The 25,669-nt window shown below is 42.3% G+C and overlaps 1 protein-coding gene across 4 annotated transcripts in view; it reads right to left on the bottom strand.

Annotated features, from left to right (window-relative positions):
- The window catches only part of Klhl15 (kelch like family member 15), a 55,339-nt gene extending 35,162 nt beyond the window's left edge, over positions 1-20,177 (bottom strand). The window contains exons 1-2 of one of the 4 annotated variants that reach the window (XM_042670174.1): positions 20,160-20,177; positions 19,359-19,555 (exon numbers count right to left, since the gene is read on the bottom strand). The gene's annotated coding sequence lies outside the window, so the exon portion shown is untranslated. Of the gene's footprint in view, positions 1-6,535; positions 6,608-19,358; positions 19,780-20,159 lie in introns of those variants that run through there. The other 3 variants (XM_042670173.1, XM_042670172.1, XM_042670175.1) reach the window with 3 other exon arrangements.
- Positions 20,178-25,669: the final 5,492 nt, after the last annotated feature.

Genomic DNA, 25,669 nt, shown 5'->3' with positions numbered 1-25,669 from the left:
ACACAAATGTGAACCCGTATCTGAAAAATAACCAACGTAGTTAGGCGATGGTGACACATCTGTGATCCTTAAGAGTTTAAGGATTGCAGTTCTAGGCCAGCCTGGGCAGAAAAGTTAACAAGACCCTTTGTTAATGGAGAATGACACAGTGGCACATGTCTGGTATCCTTGCTAGGATGGGTAGACTAAAATAGATGGATTGTACCCAGTCATATGCCTGTTTAGGAATCAAGATTATCTCAAAAATTAACCAGCAAGGTAGCTAATGCTTGTAATCCTAGCTCAGGAGGCTGAAATATGAGGCTCACAGCGAAGCCAGGCCAGATAGGAAAAGTCCAAGAGACTTATCTACAATTAACCACAAAAAGCTGAAGTGGAGTCTTTGGGAAAGTAAGATGGCACTGAAATGGAGGCACAAGGGGTGAACAAATGCAGCTACTATGTTGAAAATAAACTATACAACCTGTGAGTGGGTATGGGAGGGAAAACCTGGGAGAGAGCAAGGGAAGGGGTAATAATGTCCAAAAAGGGCTGGGAAGGTGGCTCAGTGGTAGAGTGCTTGCCTTGCATGCATGAGGCCCTGGGTTCAATTCCTCAGCACCACATAAACAGAAAAAGCGGGAAGTGGCGCTGTGGCTCAAAGTGGTAGAGCACTAGCCTTGAGCTGAAGAGCTGAGGGTATAGTGCCCAGGCCCAGAGTTCAGGCCCCACAACCAACAAAAATAATAATAATAATGTCCAAAAAGAAATATACTCTTGCCAGATGCTGGTGGCTCACGCCTATAATCCTAGATACTGAGGAGGCTAAGATCTGAGGAATGCAGTTCAAAGCCAGCAGAAAAGTCTGTGAGGCTCTTATCTACAATTACCTACCAGAAAACCAGAAGTGGCACTGTGGCTCAAAGTGGTAGAGTGCTAGCCTTGAGCAAAAAGAGCTCACTGACAGTGCCCAGGCCCTGAGTTCAAACCCACAGCTGACAACAACAACAAAAAAGATGCTCTTTACTTGACATACATAACTGTAACTGCTCTATACATCACCTTTATAGTGATAAAAAAAAAATTAAAGCCCAAATGGATCTATAGTTCAAGTGGTAGACTACTAATCTTGAGCAAAAAAGCTCAGGGACAGTGTCCAGGCACCAAGTTCAAGCCCAGTACCAGGACAAAAAAATAAATAACCAGCAAACCTGGGTGCCAATAGCTTACACCTGTAATCTCAGCTACTCAGGAGGCTAACATCTTAGAATCACATTTTGGAGCCAGCTTGGGCAGACAAATCCAAAACTTTTATCTCCAACTAACTATCAAAAAGCTGGAAATGGAAACATGGCTCAAGTGTTAGAGCACCAGCCATAAGCAGAAAAAGTGAGAGGGCCTGAGTTCAAGCCCCAATACCAGCAAAAGTAAAAAAAAGGGAAAAAAACATCAAAATGAGAATGAGAGCTGGCAAGTTTGAGGCTCTAAGTTCAAACCAGAACTAACAAAAATATAAAACATAGACGATCACCAGTGGCTCATGCCTGCAATCCTACTCAAGAGGCTGAGGTCTGACTATCACAGTTCCAAGCTAGCCTAGGCAGGAAAGTCTGTGAGACTCTTATCTCCACTAAACTACCCCCCCCCCAAAAAAAAGCCAGAAGTGGAGCTCAAATGGCAAAGCACTAGCCTTGAGCAAAAAAGTTCAGGGACATCACCTAGGCCCTGAGTTCAAGCTCCAAGACTGGCACAAAAATAAACAGGGCTAGGAAGGTGCCTCAGTAATAGCATGCTTGCCTGGCATGCACGAGGCCCTGGGTTCAATTCCTCCGCATCACATAAGCAGAAAAAACTAGAAGTGGCATTGTGGCTCAAGTGGTAGAGTGCTAGCCTTGAGGTGAAGAGCTGAAGGACAGTGCCCAGGCCAAGAGTTCAGGCCCCATGACCGACAAATTAATTAATTAATTAATTAAAATAAAATAACCAAAGCAAGCCAGGTATCTATGGCTAATACCTGTATTCCTAAGTACTCAAGGGGCTGAAATCTGAGGATCACAGTTTGAAGCCAGCCAAAGAAGGAAAATCTGTGGGACTCTTATCTCCAATTAACTACCAAAGAGCTGGAAGTAGAGGTATGGCTCAAGTGGTAGAGCAGAGAAGCTCAGGGACAGGCCCTGAGTTCAAGTCCCAAGACTTGCTCACTCTCACACTCATACACAAACACACACAGAATGCTCACACAGAGAATGCACACAGACACACACACACACACACACACACACACACACACACACACACACACACACACACACACACACACACACACACACACACACAGAGCATCATTCAGGCCCTCAGTTCAAGCTCCAAGACCAGCACACCAAAAAAAGAAAGCAGCAGCCAGGGGCTGGTGGCTCACACTATAATCCTAGCTACTCAGGAGGCTGAGATTTGAGGATCATGGTTCAAAGCCAGTCTGAGAAGGAAAAGTCTGTGATATTCTTATCACCAAAAAGCCACCAGAAAACCAGAAATGGAGCTGTGGCTCAAAGCGGCAGAATGCTAGCCTTAAGCAAAAAGAGCTCAGAGACAGCACCCAGGTCCTGAGTTCACGACCTACAACCAGAAAAATAAGTAAATAAACCTTCGGCCTGACAAGTGCAAGGCCCTGGGTTCAAACCCTAGTACTGCCATAATCTTGTTAATCTTTAAAACCCTAGCTGCCTTGGATCTTTCTATGCCATGACTTAAGGCCATAGCTTGCCCTTGGATCATCTTTCTCTACTCCATGACATCGCTCTGATTCTCTTCCAGGGCCTCATTTTTAAACACTGCTATCACCTATGATTCTGGTTTTACCCTTGTTCTCATTTAAACATGGTCTCTCTAAATGATCTTACCTTAACTCAGTGCCTAGATAATAGGTCCAAATCTCTATCCTGAGACAGTCCAATACGTGATGAACAGGAGACAAGTCTTTGTAGAAGCCCTACTTGGGATTATCACACTTTGTGATCTGAAAGTCAACATATCTAAATAGAAATCTTAATTCTAACCTCCCATTCATCAGTTTTCTTCATCTCATCAAGACCTATTCTAGGTGCCTCCTTATCCTGTCTCTTAACCTACTTTTCAGTCGTACCAAGTCTGCCACATGAAATGTTCACTTATTAAAGACAGAAAAATATTCACAAGATGAAATTCAGATCAAACTGCTGTTAGTACTCCATTAGGCAAAAACTATGTAATTGTGGATTTAGTCATGACTCAAGAGTAGAGTATATGCCTAACAAAATCAAGGCCCTGAATTCAAGCCCCAGTACTACAAAAGGAAGCTCACATCTGTAATCCTATTTGGGAGGCTGAGATCTGAGGATGACAGTTCAAAGCCAGTGCAGGCAAAAATGTCTGTGAGACTCTTATCTCCAACCAAAAAGCAGGAAGTGGAGCTGTGACTCAACTAGTACAGTGCTAGCCTTGAGAACAAAAGCTGAGGGAAGTACCCAGGCACCAAGTTGAAGCCCCGCAACTGGCACACATAAAAGGAAAAAAACTATGTAATTATCAGCAAAGTGTGATGCTATGCACCTGTAGTTCCAGCTACTTGGGAAACTAAGTCGGGAAGCTCACTCAATTTCAAGAGCTTGGGGTCAACTTCAGTGACAAAGCAAGGCTTCATATTTTTTAAAAGACACAACTTTTTGAGAGTATAAATTTGAAATAGATTGTTTGCACCTATGAAAACTGAACTAGGAAACTCTTTGAAATTGTTCTGAGAAGAGGAAGAGGAGGAGGGAAAAGGAAAAGAGGAGAGGGGCGAGAAGAAGAAGCTATTAATTTTGTGTATCTGAATTACTTTCAGAGGAGTAAATGAGCTTAGAAGTTTCCAAGTGAAATAAGATACATGCGCAAAAATATATGCCAAAGCCGGGAGCCGGTGGCTCATGCCTATAATCCTAGCTATCAGGAGGCTGAGATCTGAGGATCGCAGTTCAAAGCCAGCCCGGGCAGGGAAGGGCAGGGAAGTCCGTGAGACTCTTATCTCCAATAAACCACTAGAAAACTGGAAGTGGCACTGTGGCTCAAGCGCTAGAGGGCTCTCCTTGAGCTGAAGAGCTGAGGGACAGCGCCCAAGCCAAGACTTCAAGCCCCCACGACAGACAAAAAAAAAAAAAAAAAGCCAAAAACAAAAGGAACCTCATGCCTTGAATAACTAAACATTCTAGTTAGTAAAAGACTACCAATATGATAATAACCACCACTTTTCAAAAAAAAAATTGTGCCAGTTCTATGGCTTGAACTTGGGGCATGGGTGCTGTCCCTGAGCTTTTGTGCTCAAGGCTAGCACTCTACCACTTGGGACACAGCTCTACCTCTGGCTTTTTTGGTGATCAATTGAAGATTAAGAGTGAGGCTGGGGCTGGGAAGGTGGCTCAGTGGTAGAGTGCTTGCCTTGCATGCATGAGGCCCTGGGTTCGATTCCTTAACACCACATAAGCAGAAAATGCCAGAAGAGGCACTGTGGCTCAAGTAGCAGAATGCTAGCCTTGAGCTGAAGAGCTGAGGGACAGTGCCCAGGCCCAGAGTTCAGGCCCCACAACCAAACAAACAACAAAAAAAGTGAGGTTGACTGGACACTGGTGGCTCATGCCTGTAATCCTAGCTGCTCAGGAGACTGAGATCTGAGGACTGTAGTTCAAAGCCAACCCAGGTAAGAAAGTCTGTGAGACACTTATGTCCAATTAACCACCAGAAAACCGGTAGTGGCGCTGTTGCTCAAGTGGTAGAGTGCTTGCCTTGAGCTAAAGAGCTCAGGGACAGCCCCCAGGCCCAGAGTTCAAGCCCCATAATCAACAAAAAAAAGAGTGAGGCTGGCCTTGAACCATGATCCTCAGATCTTCCCCTGAGAAGCTAGGATTACAGGCATGAGTCATGGGTACCCTGCTTCAAAATAATTTAGAATAAAATGAAAAACTGGAAAATGCCCATGTAATTTGGGGGCATGATTGGACACTGTCAAAAAAAAATGTACTCATTACCCAACTTATGAAATGGTAACCCTTCTATACAACAACCTTAATAATAATAATAAAACTATATGTTAAAGAAAACAAACTGGATGAAAATTTTATTCCACTATTTTCTTAAGAGTCGTAGTTACCAATTATCACCCTGGCTTGCAAATATATGTCTCATCTAATGAAGAATTAATACAGAAGGCTGGACATAGCATTTATATACTTGAGATAGACTGCTTTGGCTTTGATATTAGTTTCACAATGCCTAACATATCTTTTTTTTTCTTTTGGTGCCATTACTGGGGCTTGAACTCAGGGCCTGGGCACTGTCCCTGAGCTTTTGTGCTCAAGATCAGCACTCTACCATTTGGGCCACAGCTCCACTTCTGAGTTTGTGCTTTTCCAGTCCTGGGACTTGAACGCTAGGCCTGGGCACTGTCCCTGAGTTTCTTTCGCTTATGGTGAGTGCTCTACCACTTGAGCCACAGCACCACTTTGAGTATGTTATTGGGGATGTGTCTCATGGAGTTTCCTGCCTGGACTAGCTTTGAACCATGATCCTCAGATCTCAGCCTCCTGAGTAGCTAGGATGACAGGCATGAGACACCAGTGCCTGGCTTAAAATTCCTTATCTTTTACTTCATATCAAAGTGATCGCTATTCAACAGTTACCACTATCTGGGTAAAGTCTCCAACAGCTAATATTCATCTTTCTGAAAAATACTATACCTCAAAGAAAATTTAAAAAGGACACAAGCGCTGGAAGTGTGGTTCAGTGGTAGAATGTATGGTTAGCATGTACAAGGTACAGGGTTCAATCCTGAATACAAAAAAAAATAAACAAAAAGGAGATACTATACTTTTCTGACAAACTCACATAGAACTCGAGATCCTTCTGCATGAGAAGGTGTATTTACTCAAAAACCCAAAACCAGGTTCCAGATACTTACTGTGGTAGAAATATAACAAGGCAATGAAGTGCAACATCGGGGTGAGTAAATTTTGAGTCAAAACAACCCCCAAAATAGCTGAGCACCAGTGGCTCATATCTGTAATTCTAGCTACTTAGGATGCTAAGACCTAGAGGATCAGAGTTCAAAGCCAGCCCAGGCAGCAAAGTTGACTTCTTTCCAATTAATTAGCAAAAAAAATGCCCTACTAGAGTCATGGCTCAAGTGCCAAGAGTGCCAGCCATGAGAAAGAAATCCAAGAGAGAAAACAAGGCCCTGAGTTCAAACTCAAGTGGGAAATATAAATCAAGATGAACATCTTTTTGTGAGGAATTTAGAAAAGGGGAGAAAAGAAAGGGAAAGAAAAGGAGGTGTACACTGAATGGACAGGTAAAGATGCAGATGTGGACATCAACTGCATGTGTCTGCATGTGGGCTAAGGATAAAAGAAAGAGAACTGAGACAGAAACCCAAGACAAAGAGGACAAGGAATGATCCTTTGGACTTTCTTTCCTGGTCACCAGACACAGCCCTATGGATGCTCTTGGGCTGCGAGAGAAATCCATGTGTTATAACCAAGAATCCTACCTGATAGTTTTAGAAGAGAAGTACCTTACAATTCTGTAAACCTTTTTGGCCTTCTCTCTGCATCTGTAAAAGAGTACTATACATTATGTTGAGTCATAAAATTCTCATTTATTCCCTTCCACTTTGTATCTTGCAGACGATATACAATATGCCTTATAGATATGCAAAGCAAATAAACTCTAACTACTTTTAAAGTTTCACCAATGCAAAGCTTATTTGATCTACAGCAACTTCTGAAACTACCTTGTGATAGCTAGTTAAAAGTGATTTTGGTCTTAAAGAGGGTTGTGGTGAAAAGTGCCTTTTCTAGGGAGGAAAGCAAGCTATCTCCCAAGTTAAAGGGTAAGGTTTACTACAAAAGTATGTGAAAGGGCTTAATAGTAAGCACTAACAGAGTACTTGGGGGCTGGGAAGGTGGCTCAGTGGTAGAGCGCTTGCCTTGCATGCCTGAGGCCCTGGGTTCCATTCCCCAGCACCACATAAGCAAAAAGAAAAAAGCAGGAAGTGGTGCTATGGCTCAAATGGTAGAGCGCTTGCCCTAAGCTGAAGAGCTGAGGGACAGCGCCCAGGCCCAGAGTTCAGGCCCCACGACTGGACCCCCCCCCAAAAAAAAAACACAGAGTACTTGTAGGGGCTATGCCCCATGCTAAATGCTTTTATATACATTAACTCATTTAATTATGATCCAGCCTAAGAGGTAGATACTATCACTATTAGTACCCTCATTTTACAGACAAGAACATTATAGAGCACAGAGAGGCTAAGTATTTTGCACTAAAGTCTTATCACTAATAGGAGAAAACAGGATTTACTCCCTTGGATATGAGACTCTAGACCTGTACTCTAACTCACTACTAATATCATGCTAGTCAGGTAGTTATTAAGGTTAAAAGGTGAACTTACTTAATTCAAGGTCATACAAATATTTAGAGGTAAAAGGCTAACTTACTTAATTCAAGGTCATACAAATATTTAGAGGTAAAAGGCTAACATCCTGGTATGTTCAAGACCCTGGACTTAATTCCCAGTGAGAGAGAATGAGCTGGGAAAGGATGGGAAGGGGGAGGAAAGCAGTAGAGGGAAGGGAAAGGGAAGGAGATAATCTAAAGGCAGACACATTGTAATTTTACTTATTTTAATTTTGTACAAAATAAAATTGCATGTGGATGGAAAGAGCAAAAGCTTTGACATTAAGATAATATCCACTAATACCACTTATATGACCAGAGAAATTGCTAACTTCCTGATTTTGTTTTCCTGTCTATATGTTAGGAATACTAGAATCAATCTTTTTGAGTTGGGGTGGTAATTAAATACATTAAAAACCTAAGTTTAAGGGCTGGAGGCATGCCTAAAGTGGTAGAAAGCAAAAGACCCTGAGTTCAATCCCTAGTACCTAGTACCATCAAGAATAAGATAACTGTGAAGAAAAATGTGACACTGTTCAAAAAGAAATGTACTCATGCCAGGTGCCAGTGGCTCACGACTGTAATCCTAGCTGCTCAGGAGGCTGAGATCTGAGGATTGAGGTTCAAAGCCAGCCCAGACAGGAAACTCCATGGGACTCATCTCCAAGTAACCACTGGAAAACCAGTAGTAGCACTGTGGCTCAAGTGGTAGAGAGCTTCCCTTGAGCTGAAGAGCTCCCAGGCCCAGAGGTCAAGCCCCACGACTGACAAAAAAAAAAAGAAGAAGAAATGTACTCATTATCTAGTTTAGGTAACTGTAACCCCTGTGTACATAACCTTTATAATAATAATAAAAAATAAAAAGTTTCAAAGCCAAATGATGTATTTGAATTACAAATGATCTACAATTCATATTTTATACAGTATTTAATCTATAATAAAGATAATTAAAAAATAAAAAACAAGCCAGGTACTTGTAATAGCCTAGCTACTCAAAAAGCTGAGATATAAGGATCATGGTTCAAAGCCAGCCCTGAGACTATCTCCATTTAACCACCAAAAAGCCAGAAATTGAGCTGTAGCCTAAGTGGTAAAGTACTAGCCATGAGTAAAAAAGCTCAGGAACAGCACCCAGGCCCTGAGTTCAAGCCCAGGACTGTCCCCCTTAAAATAAAAGAATAAGTAAATTTAATATCTAGCCTTGAGCTAATGCTGGCTTTCCCCTAACTCATGCCTAAGGCTCTTTTTTGTCCTCGACCAGGACTCAAACTCAGTATCTGATGTTTGAGCTCATTGTCTTGTACTCTACCATCTGAGCCATACCTCCTTTAAGGCTCATCATCACCCACAAGAATGGTGGGAATCAGGACCCTTCAATCTCTTCTGAAAATATGTTCTATCTCCCCAGGGCTTACCATAATGCAGACCTGTAAGCAATCACACAATGTACTGGTAATCAAAAACACTTGGATCTCATTTTGCAACAGCATTGTTCTCCATTATTTCTCATTATGCAAGTGTAATTTTTCAGCTTTACTAAGAGGATGCTTAGGCTGTTCTGCCCTAACCAGTTAATATACATTCTTATCTATGCTATTTAAGAAGCCATAGGACTATGGATCACTTGAGATAATGTAGTACAAATTACAATGTGCTTCAAATATAAAAATGATGAAAAGATTTGAAGACATGGCACAGAAGAATGGAAAACTATCTCATATGAATTTTATATCAATTATATGCTGAGATAATAATTTGGATATACTAGGTTAAAAAAACATTAATATCTTACCTATTTAACAAAAATGCTGTGACTGAAAAAAAAAATCAATATCTCTTCTGTAGCTAGCATTATATTCTATTGGACACAAAAGATATGTAACAACCAAATTTAAAATAACACTAAACTAAAACCAACTTGTTCACAATCCATACCTTAGACACTATGAGGAAAAGGAAGACTTAGAAGGAGAGAGGTATAAATTCAAACAGACCAAAAGCAACTATAACATAAAAACAAATATAAATTTAAAAAATAACTAGAAAGCGTAAAAACATAAAAATTATATAAACTCTTTTAAGGTTATTAATAAAGATTCTCTAAATACAGAATTATACCAACTTTAATAAACTATTAAAGAATAATCATAAAACCAATATGAAATTCAAACAACTGTAAGTCAATTATGAATGGAAAAAATCCATTCAAAGGCTTTGACATACCAAATGCTTAAAACTCAAAAATTCTGCATCCTGCACAATACCTTAATAACAACAATATTTTTTAAAATTTTGTGCCTTCTCAAAATGGGTTATCAGATTAAGAAAAATTGTTTATAATCCCAAATATGTACAGATTCTATACTTAGCTTTTAGTATTCAAAAAAGGAATGTACCTAAACTGGACTAAATCACAAGGCATCAGTGCCCATGCCTATAATCCCATCTACTCACGGCTGAAATTTGAGGACCCTGAGCACAAAAGCTCAGGAACCACACGCAGGACCTGAGTTCCAGCGCAAGCACAGAAACATAATCATTAGTATAGCTGGACATCAGTAGTTCGTGCCTGCTATGCTAGGTACTCTGGGGAGGGACGGGACTGATATCTGAGTATCTCCATTTGAAGCCAACCCCAGGCCAACAAATCAATGACTCATCTCCAATTAACCAGAAAAATCTGGAAGTAGCTTTTTGCTGGTTAATTGGAGATTAGGGTCTCTCATATTTGTTTGCCTGGGCTGGCTTTGAACCCTGATCCTCAGATCGCAGCCTCCTGATTAGCTAGAATTAGAGGTGTGAGCCATCAGCACACATGCCTGTGATTTTACTTGCTAAATGAAGAAGAATAATAAATGAAAACAAAAAAGCTGGAAGTGACAGCATGGCTGAAGTGGTACATTATCAGCCTTGAGGAGAAAAAAGTAAGAAAATGTACTCTTTACCTGACTTATGTAACTGTAACCCCTCTATGTACATCACCTTTATAGTAACAATTTGAAATTCTTTGAAAAACTAAATGTGAGCAATCAAGACCCCAAGTCTGGGCTTCCAAAATTGCGCCAAAAAGGAAAATTTTAAAAAATTCAGACCTCAGTGGTTCACGTCTGTAATCCTAGTTAAGAGACTGAGATCTGAGCATCACAGACCAAAGCCAGTAGGGACAAGAAAATCTGTGAGACTCTTTATCTCCAATTAGCTATCAAAAAGCTAGAAGTAGAGCTATGACTCAAGTGGTAAAATACTAGCCTTGAAAACAAAAGCTCAGGTACTGGGAAGGTGGCTCAGTGATAGAATGCTTGCCTCGCATACATGAGGGGCTGGCTTCCATTCCTCAGCACCACATAAGCAGAAAAAAACAGAAGTGGCACTGTGGCTCAAGTGGTAGAGCACTAGCCTTGAGCTGAAGAGCTGAGGGACAGCGCCCAGGCCCAGAGTTCAGCCCCCACAATCGACCAAAACAAAACAAAAAACAAAAGCTCAGGGCTTGGAATGTGGCTTAGTGGTAGAATGTTTGCCTAGCATGCATGAAGCCCTGGGTTCAACTCCTCAGATAAACAGAAAAGGCTAGAAGTGGTGCTGTGGCTCAAGTGGTAGAGTGCTAGCCTTGAGCAAAAGAAGCTCAGGGACAGTGCCCAAGCCCTGAGTTCAAGCCCCAGAACTGGCAAAAAAAAAAAAAAAAAGACAAACAAAAGCTCATGGGTAGCACCCAGGCCCAGAGGTCAAGCCCCAGGACCAGCACAAGGAAGGAAGGAAGGACTGAAAACAGGAAGGAGACTCATCTCCAATTAAGCATCCCCCCCCACACACACACACAAAACCAAAGTGGAGGGGGCTGGGAAGGTGGCTCAGTGGTAGAGCGCTTGCCTTGCATGCTCAAGGCCCTGGGTTCGATTCCTCAGCACCACATAAGCAGAAAGAAAAAAGCCGGAAGTGGCGCTGTGGCTCAAGTGGTAGAGCGCTAGCCTTGAGCTGAAGAGCTGAGGGACAGCGCCCAGGCCCAGAGTTCAGGTCCCACAACCGGACCAAAAAAAAAAAAAAAAAAAACCAAAGTGGATTGGTGGCTCAAGTGGTAGAGTGCTAGTCTTGAGCAAAAAGAGTTAAGGAACAGCACCTAGGGCCTGAGTTCAAGCCTCTGAACTGGCACAAAAATTGTCTCACAGGCTTCCCTGCTGGAGCTGGCTTTGAACTGTGATCCTCAGATCTCAACCTCCTCAGTAAGTAGGATTACAGGCATGAGCGGACCACACCAGCTCCATTGCTTTTTTTTTTTTTTTTTTTGCTGGTGCTGGGATTTGAACTATGGGCCTGGCACTATCCCTGAGCTTCTTTTGCTCAAGGCAAGTACTCTACCACTTGAGCCAGGGCCACTTCCGACTTCCCTGAGTAGTTTACTGGAGTTAAGTGTCTCGTAGACTGTCCTGGCCAGGCTGATTTTGAACCTTGATCCCCAGATCCCAGCCTTTTGAGTAGCTACGATCACAGGCATGAGCCAACAGCACCTGGCTCCATTGTCTTTTATTAAGCTACACATGAAGATTTACAAGCCTGTGGCAGTGCCACACTCCTTTCCTGAAGTTCCTAATTGTCTTGGGAAGTAATTTTTCATTTAAAAAATGATTTAAATAACCATTTGGTAGGATTATATCAAAATGAATTAGAAATAAGTATTTTTAAATTTGCTAGTTTCAATCTCTATATAAATCTGTACAATCCACATAAACCAAAATTCTTTACTATTTCAATTTTTAAGATTGTAAAGAAGTCCTAGGACCCCCAAATACGACTGAAGGCTGAATAACATGACAACATCACACAAACACACACACACACATACAATTCCTACTTCTGCCCTGGAAGATCATTACTGCTATTTATATCACAGAAATTTATAACAGTTCAAATTCTCTAATGACCAGTAAAGAAAGAAGGCTGGTGGGGCTAAGACTGAACAGGAAATTAAAGGCAAAGAAATTAAATGCTTCCTTTAAGCTAGTAGGCTAACAGCCTGATTTGAAGGCAAAATTCTAGACAACTAAACAGAAGATGTGCCAAAATTAACTAACCTCCGTGTTTATGCCATAAGCAATCATTTATTGCTTTCACATTCTTCCTACAGCTGCCTGAAAATTCATATAAAACTCCTCAAGTTATGCTGTACAATAGCTAGATTCTCAGAGGTTAATGTACTTATTGCCTTCAAATTGTTCTACCAAAAAAAATCATGCCAATGTAGAAAATGCCATTCTTGCATATTAAAGAGAAAATGCAAGGCTATATAAAAATAAAATTTCTAGCTGGGTGACAGGAGCTTATGTCTGTAATTCTACTCAGGAGGCTGAGATCTGAGGATCTCAGTTAAGTCAGCCCAGGCAGGAAAATCCATCAAACTTTTATCTCCAATAACCACCAAAAGGGTGAAAGTGGATTGTAGCTCAAGTGGTAGGGTGCTAGCCTTGAGCAAAAACTCTCAAGGATAGTGCCCAGGCCCTGAGTTCAAGCCCTACAACTGACAAAAAAAAAAAAAAACAAGTTTTTTAAACAATCTTTTTTTCTATAAAGCTGTTAGCAGTCATTTTATCCCCAGCTACACTACTCAAATTGAGAAATAACTCAGGTTAATATGAGACAGATGTCTTAAGATAAATTTAATACTGGAAACTCTTGTCATCAAAATATTTTCATAATTCAGTACAAAACTGCAAATGACAATTTAACTTAACTATTAGTAAGGCTCTGGGTCCTCCAATCTCCTTTGGCACCTATTATGCAATTTACTTTAGTGTGCAGGTATGTTTAGCATTTGGTCATCCCATAATAGAAGAAAACTTACATGCTGAATTGAAATTCCTTTGTACAACTACTTGAAAATAACGTAGGCTGGGAATGTGGCTTAGTGGTAGAGTGTTCAACCAGCATGCATGAAGTTCTGGGTTTGAGTCCTCAGTTCCACATAAACAGAAAAAGCCAGAAGTGGCACTGTGACTCAAGTGGTAGAATGCTAGCCTTGAGCAAAAGCTCAGGGACAGTGCCCAGGCTCTCCATTCAAGCCCCAGGACTGGCAAACAATAATGTGAAAAAATAAAACCTGGGAGGGACTAAGGGTAAACAAATGTAGTAGTAGTACTAACTATATACTATGTTGTAAATGAACTATACAGCTCATGGTGGGATGGGAGAGAAAAACGGAGAGAGTGAGGGAAGAGGTGACACTGTCCAGAAAGAAATGTACTCTTTACCTGACTTACGAAACTGTAATCCCTCTGTAGATCACCTTTATAACAAATTTTTTATTTTCTTTTATTGAAAAGATGCTGTACAAAGGGGTTACAGTTACATGAGTAAGGTCATGAGTACATTTCTTGTCAAGCATTGTTACCCCCTCCTTTGTTGTTCTCCCACTATCCTTTCCCTCCCCCACACAATAAAATTTTTAAAAGAAAAAAACCTGAGCCGGCACTGGTGGCTCATGCCTGTAATCCTAGCTACTCAGGAGACTCAGACCTAAGGACCAGGGTTCAAAGCAAGCCTAGGCAGGAAAGTCTATGAGACTCTTAGTACAATTAACCACCAGAAAACTGGAAGTGGTGCTATGGCTCAAGTGGTAGAGTGCTTAGGGACAGTGTCCAGGCCCAGAGTTCAAGCCCCACAATGGAAAAGAAAGAAGGAAAGAAAGAAAGAAAGAAAGAAAGAAAGAAAAAGAAAGAAAGAAAGGAAGGAAGGAAGGAAGGAAGGAAGGAAGGAAGGAAGGAAGGAAGGAAGGAAGGAAGGAAGGAAGGAAGGAAGGAAAAGAAAGAAAAAGAGGGGGGAGGTGGAGGGAGGGAGGGAGGGAGGGAGGGAAAAAACCTATTTCAATTTAATGCTCCTCTGCTTATTCCTCACAAGTAGTAGTCCAAGAGTGATGTCATAGAAAATACCGTCCTTAGTCTTTCTTTAGAGATTGGATCCAGTGAGAATTCTAGAGAAAGCCTCTACCATGGAATAATATTTTTTTTTGCCAGTCCTGAGGCTTGAACTCAGGGCCTGGGCACTGTCCCTGAGCTTCTTTTGCTCCAAGTTAGCACTCTACCACTTGAGCCACAGCGCCACTTCCAGCTTTTCTTATTTGTGTGGTACTGAGGAATAGAACACAGGGCTTCATGCATGCAAGCACTCTACCACTAAGCCACATTCCCAGCCTGTGGAATAATCTTCTAAGTTACATTTTAACATGAAATCACAAATCCTGTACTGTTAGTTCTTAGTTCTCCCTAAGAATTACACAACTAAACTAGATCTCTTAGAAGATATTTATTTCTTGCAAATCTTTGAAAATACATGATGCAGAATCATTAAGTAAACTCAAAGATATTAACTAGGACACTGGCTAATTTTTCTATCTGTTCTTATCTGCTTCAGTGATCCAGTTAGATTTTCTTTTGCAATTCTGGGAATGAAGCCGGGGCCTCATACATGATAGGCAAGAGCTGCGTACCAATGAAATACACTCCCAGCTCCAGCCAGATGAGCTCTAAAGATTTTACATTAAAAACAAGAAAACTGAGAATGTTTTGCACCTTTCCTAGTTTCTCCAGCAAAAATTTCTGGGCTCACAAATGTAGCTTACTTGCCTAGCATGTGCTAAGACCCTTGGTTTTCCCTACCTCACCCAACCCTTTTGCTCCAATGCCACAAAAAACAGGGGTAGGGGAGAAGAGCAGGGATTAAAAAAAAAAACAACTTCTAATTCTGACCATGTTTGAGTGAGATTTTCATCTCCAATTAACCAGCAAAAACCAGAAGTGGAACTGTGGCTCAAGTAAAAGAGCACGACCCTTCAGTGAAAACGTGAAGGGACAAAATTCAGACCGTGAGTTCAAATCACAGTATGGGCATAAAAAAATAGCTATGTATTTAAGCTACTTTATGTGATGGTAACATTAAATGCTAAAAGTAATACAATCTCTTAATTTGTTTTGTTTTTTTTTTTTTTTTGTCAGTTGTGGGGCTTGAACTCTGGGCCTGGGCGCTGTCCCTCAGCTCTTCAGCTCAAGGCGAGCGCTCTACCACTTGAGCTATAGCGCCACTTCCGGTTTTCTGGTGGTTTATTGGAGATAGGTGTCTCACGGTCTCTCCTGCCCGGGCTGGCTTTGAACCGCGATCCTCAGATCTCAGCCTCCTGAGTAGCTAGGATTACAGGCGTGAGCCACCAGCGCCCGGCTATGTTTTGATATATGACTTTTGAGTGATAACTTAATAAGTTTTAATAATTTTTTTAAAAACAAAACTTCGCTATGTACATGTGGCTCACACCTGTAATCCTAGCTACTCAGAAAGCTGAGATCTCAAGATCATAGCTTGAAGCCAGCCCAGGCAGGAAAGTCCTTGGGACTCTTCTCCAATCAAGCACCCAAATTAAAAAACCACTAGCCTTGGACACAAAAGCTCAGGGACAGTGCCCAGGACCTGAGTGCAAGCCCAAGGCCCAGAAAAAAAAAAACAAAAACTTCTAATTCTTAAAAGATTCTCCACTTCAGTACCAACAGCAATTCAAAAAACACCTACAGTGGGAGTGACCTGAAAGCCTTTCCAATGATTTATAAAATGGCAATAATAATAACAATAAGCTCTATTTTACTCTCCCCTTTATTACTGCCATTCCTTGAAAGCCAGCCTCACTCCAACTTAAGGCCTCTCTACTTGCTGTCTCTCCAACTACATTAATCTATCCAGTTAGCTATGACTCCCTAACTATTTCCAACCTCATGGCTTCAACTGAACCCTTCCCCAAACATTCTTAAAATTGTTTTTAAAAAAACCTTTTGCTCGGGCTGGGAAGGTGGCTCGGTGGTAGAGCACTTGCCTTGCATGCTCGAGGCTCTGGGTTCGATTCCTCAGCACCACATAAGAAAAAAGCCGGAAGTGGCGCTGTGGCTCAAGTGGTAGAGTGCTAGCCTTGAGCTGAAGAGCTGAGGGACAGCACCCAGGCCCAGAGTTCAGGCCCCACGACCGGACCCAAAAAAAAAAAAAACCTTTTGCTCCATTCAACAGAAAATTGGCCATGTTTTTTTTTCCTTTTCTCTGTATATTAAGGAAGTAGTTTATCTGTGTTATTTACTAACATTTTGCTTCAAAATATTTTTTGTTCATTGACTGTTTTTTGTCAGTTGTGGAGCTTGGACTCGGCCTGGGCGCTGTCCCTCAGCTCTTCAGCTTAAGGCTAGTGCTCTACCACTTGAGCCACAGCGCCACTTCTGATTTTCTGGTGGTTTATTGAAGATAAGAGTTGCACAGACTTTTCTGCCCGGGCTGGCTTTGAGCCTTGATCCTCAGATGTCAATCTCCATAGTAGCTAGGATGACAGGCGTGAGCCACCAGCGCCCGGCTCCACTGACTGTTGAATCTTGGCAACGCCTACAACAGTGCTTGGCACACAATAAATAAGTGCCTAGAAGTACAAATTTAAACCTCACAATTCTTTGTGTCCTGCAGCCATTCTTCATTAAAAATATAATTTAAAAAAGGCAGGCACCGATGGTTCATACTTGTAATCCTAGCTACTCAGGAAGCTAAGATCTGAGGATCACAGTTCAAAGCCAACCCAGGCAAGAAAGTCCCCTAGACTCTTATCTCCAATTAACTACTACAAAATCAAAGTGAAGCTGTGGCTCAAGTGTTAGAACACTAGCCTTCAGCACAAAAGCTCAGGGTGGGCCCATAAGCCCTGAGTTCAAGCTCCAAGACTGGCACAAAAAAATAAAACTTCAGACTTTAAGTAACTTTTCTAAGCCTATGATTATGAATAAGTCGTGGAACTGGGGTATGTCTGATTTCAGGGCCTTCCCAATTATATTATATTTTACAATTATACATTATACAATGACTCATTCCCAATCAGAGGAAATATATGCTGACAAATTAATCTACAACTCCTCTGCAAGCAAAAGAATCATACTCCTCACAGTTAACATTATTCACTCCAAAAATTTGCAATGGCAAAATCCGTACTTGTCAAGGGTCAGCAACATCATGGGGGGAAGGGTCTTGTTCAAAACTCTAGAAAAAAATGTTAAAGGTACTAAAATACAAAGCTTTTATTTTCCTTCTTCCATGTCTCTTGACTTGTCAGGGTGTGTTTTTACCATATTTGCTGATAAATGTTGCTCTAAGTGAAGAAAAATTAAAATATAAATTATTAGCATTCATTTTACACTCACTTGTTGTCATTTAACACCAGTTTTTCATGCACATACTTAAACTAAATGTGGAGCCCTTCAGAACATCCATGAAGCCAAGCCAACACTGGTTCCAAGAATCTAGTCCCAGACAACCCAAATAAAGATGGAAAGGTCAACCCTTGAAACTTCCAAGAAAGCAGTATCTTACAATATTTCATCTTCAGAACAAAATATATGTTGTATAGAACCTACCACTTTAGGCTCTTCATTTTGCAATTTTAATCCTGCCTCCCCTGCATTATTCTTTTTACAAAACACAAAAGCATATTTTTGAAAGACAAGTAGTATTGGACTAGAGAATTATAAATTCATTAAAAAGCATCACAAATAACCCTTTGTAAACTAAAAATATTCTCAAAAATATCTTTCATTTTTGTGGACAATTTTTAAACCACAATATATAATTTTGATATGCCAGGTATAATTCTATACTGATGTTACACCCACAAATTCTAGCAAATAAATTCAATGTTCAAATCAGAAATATTTACTATCCTATGTTCCCTTCAAAATTTTTCAGAAGACTGCAAATTAACATCCTTTATCACAGATCAAGTATGACTCCAAGTGCCAAGGACTGTGCTGTTTAAGGTATGAAAATTATATAAATATTACAGCAAGTCCCCAAAGAGTTGACATTTTTCTATATATTGCTCATTCTATTAAGAATTACAGAAACATTAATACATTTTATAAACTCTTCAAAAACAATTTTCAAATGAGTAGAGATACTCAGGCATCCTGCTCCCTAGATAGGAAAAAACACATTGAAATTAGAGCATATACAGAGCTGAAAAGCATTTTCTAGATTACAATTTAATCAGATTAACAAAGGAAGAGGAACTGCGAAAATATCTAAGACTAACCAAATATAAGGGGCTACACAAACAGTCTAAGTAAGAAAGGGGGCCTAAGCAATCTAGAAAGATGTAAAGCAAAACCCTCAGTGACATTAAAATTTAAATTAAAGAACACCGTTATTTAAACAAGCAGTTAACATTTTGTAACAGGAAGGCCAAGAAACGTGACTATTCTCTATCTATCGATTCACAGCACTGCTTTACTATTCTGTACTTATTTACTTATAATATAGAAATAAAGCAGCAGCAACAGTTAGCCACTCCAACGTTAAGCACTCTGGCAATGGTTACTTACAAATCGTCTTTCCGTTTTTTTTTTCTTACAGTACTTTATAGCTATAGATTATTTTCACATATATGACCTCATATAGTCCTCAGCACCTTATGATGTGGGTATTACTGAATTTCATAGACAAGACACTGAGGTTCTTGTCCGCAAATCTCTCGAATCATCAGCGGATCCCACACACACCTTCGGATTCCATGTTAAATGCCTCGAATTTTGCATAGTTCTATTTCGTCACAAATAGCATTTTTAAAGGGAAGGTACGGGTTAGGGGGAAAATAATCATGGTACCTGCAGCTCTGTGCTGCAAAAAATGGCTGAATTATGCTTCTTCCCTTTTTCCCCCCCTGCTCCCTCTCTCTCTTCCTCCTAAGGGGGGAAAAAAAATTAAGATTTCAAACAATTTAAGTAAACTCAGAGACAAATTAGGTCCCGGCGTCTACCAAATGTTAAGACCCGGATCGTTGCAGAGGGCCACGGAATTCGTGCCTTGCACGGGGCCGCGGAAGCGGCCCGGGCTCTGCAGGCCGGTGGGCAGGGGCGGCTACTCACCTCGGGGGTCCGGTCCAGCCTCTAGTGGACGGCAGTCTGCATCAGGAAGAAGCGGGCCAATGGGCCGAACGGTGGGCTAACGGTCTCCGAGACGGACCTCGGCAGGAAGATAGTCTACAAGATGCCGCTCTCCGGCCAGGCCGGATCGCTCCGGCGCGGGGCGAGTCTGCGCTCCGGCGGCCCCCTCACAACCAGCCCTGGGAAAGAAGACAGCACTGAGTCGGGGAGTCCCGATAGTCGCGCTAGGCGGGAGGCGACGCGGCGTCGGGGCCCGAGCCGGCCTTACCAACGGTTAAAGGGTGGGGGGAGTGCTTTGCAGCGCCGACGGGGCTCGGCTGGAGAGCCGACTAGGGGCCACTGAGCAGGGAAGGGAAGAGCTGAGGAGCCGAAGAGCCGCGAGGCAGCAGTGAGAAGCACCGGCAGAGGCGACGTCAACGACGGCGTCTCCGGGCTTCTGCCCTGAAGCGCGCGGAGCCTCAGGATCACCCACGCCGGGGGTGGAGGAAGGCGGGAAAGGGGCGTGGAAAGGGGCGGAGCTTACGGGGCCAGGAGCCAGGGGCCGCTCCAGGCCTCGCGCCCCCTGCGGACCGCGGGAGCCGCCCGGGGCCCGCCCAGAGAGGCGGGGCAGGCCAGCAGGGGGCCCAGTGCGCAGACTTTGGAACGCAGAGGCTGGTCTCTCTAGTTGGCTTGGCTTGCGGGAGAGGGGACGGAGCCCCGGGTTTGGAGAGCAGGCTCTGGAGGCCCCCTCGGCCCTCGCAAGCGCCCTGTGGGGGGCTAACACGGGGCCTGGCGGGTGTTTACCTTCCCCCTGGTCGAGCGCCAACGCCGCCATATTTCAGCCCAGCGCGCGTCACTTCCGGCGCCACGGGAGCGGGAGCGGGTGTGGGAACCAGGGGGTGGGGGGAAAGTGTCCGGCGCCCCCGGCACGTCGCGTCCCTGCCGCTGGTCCGCCCCCACAGACCAGCCACACCAAGGAAAAGCGATAGGCAGGCTTTGCGGTCACAGCCCAGGCCAGATGGGGCTTCTGTCATGGGGCTTCTGTCGTCAAGCCGCCGTCGGGGCTAGGGACGCTTGACAGTGCACGTCCCTCACTTCAATCTCGCCTTCTGCGAGTGCGTGGGCCCCGAGCCACTGCGATTCACCTACCATTCACAAGTTGAGGGTTGAAAGGCCCGGGGGGGAAAAATCTTTTTACATAGTGCATACGATGGGGGGCGGGAATGGAGGGAGCTGGAAGAAAACTCAGAGCGAGCTTTACCTGTTATAAAAGCGATTCGATGTATACCAAATGACATTACTTTTTGGTAAAGCAATTTGCAGTAGATCATTGCGTCACAGTTTCACCTGGCTTATTGCAAAACAATTTCACGTTATCAGAAATAAAATTGCCCAGAGATGGGGGAAAAAAATCATAGAAAATGGAATGTTTTCCCCACCTGGAAAAATGCCAGGTTCTCAAAAAGCAGTCCAGTTGCTTATTGCATCAAAGTAAGCAAGAACTAACATTAAGAGGGCAGTGATTTATTTTTTAACAACTAGCTATGCACTTCTATCTAGTGCTCTCTAAGTAACACCTTTAATTGATTTAAGAATATAAAACCACACTGTAGGGCTGTGTTGTAAACAGTGTGGGAAATGTAGAGGAAATACTCTTGGAGTCCACCAGTTCCATAACTCATCCATTGCGCATTTCTGATCTTAAACTGAAGCATTTCTTCTCCTAACCCCAACTGCCATTTTCTCTCTAGACTAATATCCAGATGATCTTTCTGTGAGATGTGACTAAAAGCGATCATTATCTCTTTCTAGCAAACTTGGACATGTCATGTTTCTCAAGGGGCCAAAATGGCACACAGTGTACTGTTCTGGTGAAGTATACTACTTTGTGAGAAAAATACGCACCTTAATGTTTTGGATGTAGGGAAATAAGCTTCCCTTTTCTGACTTAAACTATGAAACAAGCTTTTTAAAAAACTATACTGAAATTTCCAAATTATAAACACATTCTTTGAATCTCTCCCAGTAGCTCCTTTAATATATTCAATGTTCATTACTTCAGAATGTTTGCTTACTGTATTTGCCATCATTACTACATGGCAAATTACTCCTCCAAACTTCTCCAAAATGTGTCACATTCCAACAACCAATTTTAAGAGATAAACCATAAAATTATGGACATATTCAACCTTTGAATAATGTTAATACATTATTCCTGGGCATCATTTATAAGCTTTGAATTTTAATTTTCCATAGCCACATTTTGTGCTATCCATTACTATGTAGCATTGACCTGGCTATAAGCTTTTTTTTTTGGGTCCGGTAATGGGGCCTGAACTCTGGGCCTGGGCGCTTTCCCTCAGCTCTTCAGCTCAAGGCTAGCGCTCTATCACTTGAGCCACAGCGCCACTTCCGGCTTTTTTCTTTTTGCTTATGTGGTGCTGAGGAATCGAACCCAGGGCCTCAGGCATGCAAGGCAAGCGCTCTAACTGAGCCACCTTCCCAGCCCTGGCTATAAGCTTTTATTATTGACTGAAGCAGGAACTTAAATGTTTGTGTGTCCTGTGTAAAATGAATTTGTACAAGGAGTGATGTCATGAGGTCTTGTGCTCAGTGCACCCACACCTTTTTATGGCCTTACATGAGATTGTATGGAATTTTGTGTTCAAAATTTGCTGATAAAATGTTGCCAGGTGCTGGTGGCTCATGCCTGTAATCCTAGTTAATCAGGAGGCTGAGATCTAAAGATCACGGTTCAAAGCCAGCTCAGGCAGGAAAGTCTGTGAGACTCTTATCCCCAATTAACCACCAGAAAACCGCAAGTGGTGCTGTGACTCAAGTAGTAGAGCACTAGCTTTGAGCTGAACAGCTCAGGGACAGCCCAGAGTTCAAGCCCTATGACCCGCACCTCCCCCCCCCAAAAAAAATCTTGTTTCTGAAATTGGACAATATGCTTCCAGTGATCTAGATGCTTAATATGTAGAACACTCCCTCAAAATTATCTTTAATAGCCAAGCCTATAATCCTAGGGGCTTACATCTGAGGATTGCAGTTCGAAGCCAGCTGGTGCAGGAAAGTCTGTAAGACTCTTATCTCCACTAAACAACCACAAAAAAAAAAAAAAAAGATGACCTGGGCAAGTAGCTCAAGCCTGTAAAAAGAAATGCACTGACAGGCAATTCCATTGTTATACAAACATCCTAGAGGGTCCTTACAGAAACCTAGATGGTTTGGGCCATCACTGGACTTGGGCTCTTGATACAATCAAGAGATGAGAGAAATGGTTGTACAAGGCATCTAGCTACTGGGGACTATGGCAGAATAAACTTCTTTTAATGGGAGTCCACTTTCAAATAATGATAAAGCTTATAAGTACATAAACCAGCATTATAGAACTTTACTACCGTTATCAACTATGTACTGTATGTACATCAATGTAAAAGGCCTGTACTTTTATCTGACTGGCAACACAGGAAGTTTATTTGCACCAGAATCATCACAAACATGAGGAATGTGTTGCATTACGACATTAGGATGACTGCCATGTCACTAGGCCAGAGGAATTTTTTTCAGCTTCCTTCAGTCTTTTGAGATCCCTGTCAATCATGCAGAGCCAGCTAGGGGAATTCCAAATTCCTAAGCATTTTATCTCAAAGGAAAAACAACGTGCTGGGTGTCAGTGGCTCATGGTAACTACTCAGGAGGCTAAGATCTGAGGCTTGTGGTTTGAGGCCATCGAAGGCAAGAAAGTCCTTGAGACTCTTATCTCCAATTAAGCACCAAAAAAGCTGAAAGTGGAGCTGTGGCTCGAATGCTAGCCCTCAAGTGGCTAGCCTTGAGCAACAGAGCTCAGGAACAATGTCCAGACCTTAAGTGCAAGCCCCAGGACTGGCACAAAAAAATAAAAGAAAAATAACTTTCAATGTTTGTTCCAAAAATAACCTTGCAGGTGGCTTTTGGAACAAGAAAAATACCTGAAGTATATACATTTGTATCATTTCACTCCTGAAGGACCGGTGCAGGCCTGTGCACTGAGCTAGCTGCTCTGCTAGCTATTCTGCTACAAACATCTGTAGGTGCACAACTACTTTTTGGCCAGTACTGGGGGGTAAACTCGGGAAGGGGCTGTTCCTTAGCTTTTTCACTTAAGGATGGTGCTGTGCTTCCTGACCCACATTTCTACTTTCTCCATCTACTTCTTAATTCATGAGCGCCTTCCACTTCTCTAGGCAGAGAGAAAACCTAAAGGAATCACACCCAACTTCAATCTCTTTTAACAGTTATAGCTTTAGAAATCCCTACACAGGGATATTCTCCAGTGAGAAAATCTGGATTTAGTCATTTGGGAAGAACTCTAACATATTAATCATTTCTCCCATCTCTTTTCTCCTGTCTCATGAGGCCCAAATCCATTCCTTTGACCTGCTGGGAGAACACAAAGTCCTTCAACATCCAAAAGGGCATGAACGCAAAGATGAAACAAACAAGAACTTTCCAGATTGCTTTAAAAAAAAAAACTTTTGCATATTGTTTTTGGAACACAAGGTGCCTGGAGTAGGTACATTTGTATCATTTCAACAGAGCTGTGAGCCACCCAAGGAAAACAAGTTAACAACTTGATTTGTATCTACATAGCCAGGAAAATGCAAGGTTTTAATCAACCAAACACTAATTGTTCCCTTTTTCCCTTAAAGCTCCCCACATACATTATGATAGATTTAGGCAACATGTGGTATTATGACTTAAGACACGTATGGAAGAGTCAAGAAAGGCTTCTAAGACTTGGGAACTTGTAAATTACTCCAAAAAAATCGAGTAAGAAAACATCAACAGAGCAGTGTCTCCTAGGCCTTGGAGAAGTGCTGATAACTTAGCAGGATTCCAGTATAGGCCAAAAGACTGGGACTGTAGCTTAGTGTTAGAGAGCTGCCCTGACTTGAGGTCATGGGTTCAGTTCTACAACCTCCCCCCAACATCACAAAAATAATTAATTGATCAATTGATTTCATCCAGGAGAGGGGAAAGAAGCAAAAGGACAGACAGGCCTCTGACAGCAGCAGGGCCTCCCACCACCGGCACTGCCTCTTGACCTAGGCCTTTTCCATTGTACTGTGTGATTATACTGATGACCACATTAATCAGTTGCTCTTTTTCAGGTGATGGTACTAGGGTTTGAATTCAGAACCTCTTACTTGCTGGTCAGGCATTCTATCACTTGTTTTTCAGGTAAGGTCTTATATTTTTTTTTCCTGGGCTGTCCTAGACAGCAGTTCTCCTACCCACACCTTCTGCATAGCTGGAATGACAGGCGACTGCCACCATACCCCGCTATTTAATAGAGACCAGAGTTTTCTTTTTGTGTGTGTGCCAGTCCTGGGGCTTGAAATCTGGGCCTGGGCGCTGTCCCCAAACTCCTTTTGCTCAAGGCTAGTCCTCTACCACTTGAGTCACAACACCACTTCCTGCTTTTTCTGAGTAGTTTGTTGGAGATAAGAGTTTCGCAGTTTCCTGCCTGGACTGGCTTCAAACCTTGATCCTCAGATCTCAACCTGGCTAGGGTTGTAGATGTGAGCTACGGGTGCCCAGCAAGTTTTCCTAACTTTTTGTCTGGCTAGCCAGGCAAAATCCTCCCAATCTTCCCTCTCCCAAATAGCTAGGATTACAGCAGTAAGCTATGGAGCCTGGCCATATTTTTTTTCATTTTTATTCCTAATTCTATATATTTAAGCTTGTAATATATTAACTTACTTTTTCCAGAAATACTGAGTACCTACTGTGTATAAAGTCCTGTGAGCTGGGGATTATCTATCTATCTATCTATCTAAAACAAGAAAGTCCTTATCCTCTTATAATCCAGTTAGTAATAACATAAAAAAAGCAAACTCTTTAATCTGTCAGAATGAAATAATGGAACAGGCTAGGCATTCCATTTCAATTGGGATGATCAGGATTAAAGGTGTCATTTGAACCTTCTGATTTGAAGGCTGTTGTAAAATCCTTAGCCTTTGAGATAGTGGAAACGACTGGAAGATGACATCACTGTGTAAAAAATATAATTTACATGGTCAAATATAGAAGTGGGAGGGAATGAGTTCTGGGGATAGAGCCTAAGGTTTGGAAGACTTCAAGACAAGGCTGGATGGGATTGAAGGAGGATGTGCCACGACTGGGTTCAGGGGCATGCTGAGGATGGGAAGCCTTGTACAGGACACAAGAACTGGTCTAGAAGGTCAGAGGGAACATGGTATGCTACAAGCCACCAAGAAAGATACTGTAAGCCATTAGCCATCCATTTATCAGCAAGAGATACAACA

Source organism: Dipodomys spectabilis, unplaced genomic scaffold (genome assembly GCF_019054845.1).
Source record: "Dipodomys spectabilis isolate Male_0828 unplaced genomic scaffold, ASM1905484v1 ptg000526l, whole genome shotgun sequence".
Lineage (NCBI taxonomy): Eukaryota > Metazoa > Chordata > Mammalia > Rodentia > Heteromyidae > Dipodomys > Dipodomys spectabilis.
Note: the sequence above shows the minus strand (reverse complement) of the source record. Positions and strands in the feature narration are given on the sequence as shown.